General features: G+C 50.1%; 1 protein-coding gene across 1 annotated transcript in view; it reads right to left on the reverse strand.

Annotated features, from left to right (window-relative positions):
• LOC126571519 (laminin subunit alpha-1-like) overlaps positions 1–1,607 on the reverse strand; it is a 90,932-nt gene extending 89,325 nt beyond the window's left edge. The window contains 1 exon segment of the mRNA XM_050230087.1: positions 1,389–1,607. The gene's annotated coding sequence lies outside the window, so the exon portion shown is untranslated.
• Positions 1,608–1,876: the final 269 nt, after the last annotated feature.

Here is a 1,876-nt window from a genome sequence, read left to right on the forward strand (position 1 = left end):
CTCAGCCCACCAGTGAGCGGAAGATGGAAGCGAAGGCATGGGCAGTACAAATCGAGAAGAAGAAGCAGAGCTGTGTGTAGCTTCTTGTGGGTTCGAAGTACGGCTTTTTTTTGGGAACTTTTTCCAGCAAAAAATGGCAGCATGTGGTCCCGTTTGTAGAGCAGCCACACTCCAGCTGCTGCTGCTGCTCCTGCTGCTGGATCGAATGTTGCAAATGTCATTTGATCTGCGTTACAGAACTGGAGCCTCCAGTTTATCGTCAGTCCGATAAGCAAATGGCTTGCCCCGTGACAAGGATATCAATCAATCAACGCAGAAGACAAGGCCAGAATCGTCCCAAAGGACGATGACTTCTCTTGCGCAATCATCTGCGCTGCAACTCCTTGTGTGGACAATTATTTTCAAATAATTCTTAATCTTCTCATGGCCATCACCAATCATGATAAGAGGGGCCCACGGAACGGAATCCATCACACACGTCAGCCTGTTGCATTTTCCCTTCTTTTGCAGTCCTTCAGCTGGTTTCAAAAACCGTGCAGAACCTCGTTCTGCACTCCACTCAACCTCATCTCACTGATTATGCTCTTGCGGGCCCTCTCGCAACCGATTGCACTTTCAACATAAATTCATTCTTCCTCTGTGATCCCCGGTCCCGCGGGTCAGAAAACAATCAACGCAGACCCCAAAACCACCGTTGGGCGTGTTACTTTCTTCATTGTCCCCCCCGTTGGTTTGGGGCCCTCGCCGTACTTTGGGGCTTTTTTGTTTTATGTTTCAATTTGGCTTCCAGATCGGGGAGCGGTTCTCCATTTTTGCTAAATCGCTTTAATCACTTGATACGCGCCCCGTGTGTCTGCCTGTGCACGGTGCCTCCTTCTACTGCCTTTCCTTTTCGATACACTTCTTCCGTAAGAAACACACGCAGACACTCGCACGATGTATCTGAAGACACATTAAAAAGGATTGGCTCGCCAAGTGGCTTAAGCACACACATTCACCGCTCATCTGTGGTTCTTCGCACACAAAACAACCAAACACAACATAACCAACCAACGATGGGATCAACGGTGAAACACAGCGCGGTGGAGCCTTGCGACCGATTTTATCGCGAAATTCTTTTCGGTTTTTTTCACTTTCAGATCAGCACACCACAGGCGAGGAACGAACGCGAGAGAGGAATCGAAACGAGGGAGCATCAATCAAAAAATCATATTTGCTCCAACCGATGTCTCTTTGCGGCTGGCGCGGGAATGCTTCTGATTCCGGCTCCTTCGATTCCTTCGAGCCACACCAATTCCGCGGGAGAATTCGCAGAAAACCATCACCACAGAGGCACACTTGGATCCCCGGAGCTATCAAGCGCCTCCTCCCAAAAACACAAAACTTACAATCATTCACACGCACCACGCAAGATCGAGAAGCAGAACGTGAAGTTGTCTCCTCGCACACACGGTCACAAAGGACGCCCGGATGAGCATTCCACTTAGCCACAAGTCGTCGTCACCGCGATTAGACGATCTCTCGCCAGCTCTTCCGGGATTCGAATGTGGATTCGGGCGAGCGAGCGCGCGCACGCGGAACAGACTAAAAAAGACACGCGGTCTGACTTCTAGACACGTTCACGACCGGCGACAAACTACCCCCTCGTGGTTGGGCGAGAAATCCCCAACGGAGGGTTGCGCGAGCGAATGAACCACTCGGTTCGGGTACGAGATGACGAGCAGCGCGCGAGATGCGTTGCGTCGCACAGTGCAAGGTGAGTTCGTAGGATTGTGGGACAAAAATTACAAACAGCAGCGCACCGAGAGGGTCATGGGTTAAAAAAAAACTTCGCTGATCATAGCAAAACATTTCAAAAAAGATTTTTAGTAAAGTA

This window comes from Anopheles aquasalis, chromosome 2 (genome assembly GCF_943734665.1).
Source record: "Anopheles aquasalis chromosome 2, idAnoAquaMG_Q_19, whole genome shotgun sequence".
Taxonomy (NCBI): Eukaryota; Metazoa; Arthropoda; class Insecta; order Diptera; family Culicidae; genus Anopheles; species Anopheles aquasalis.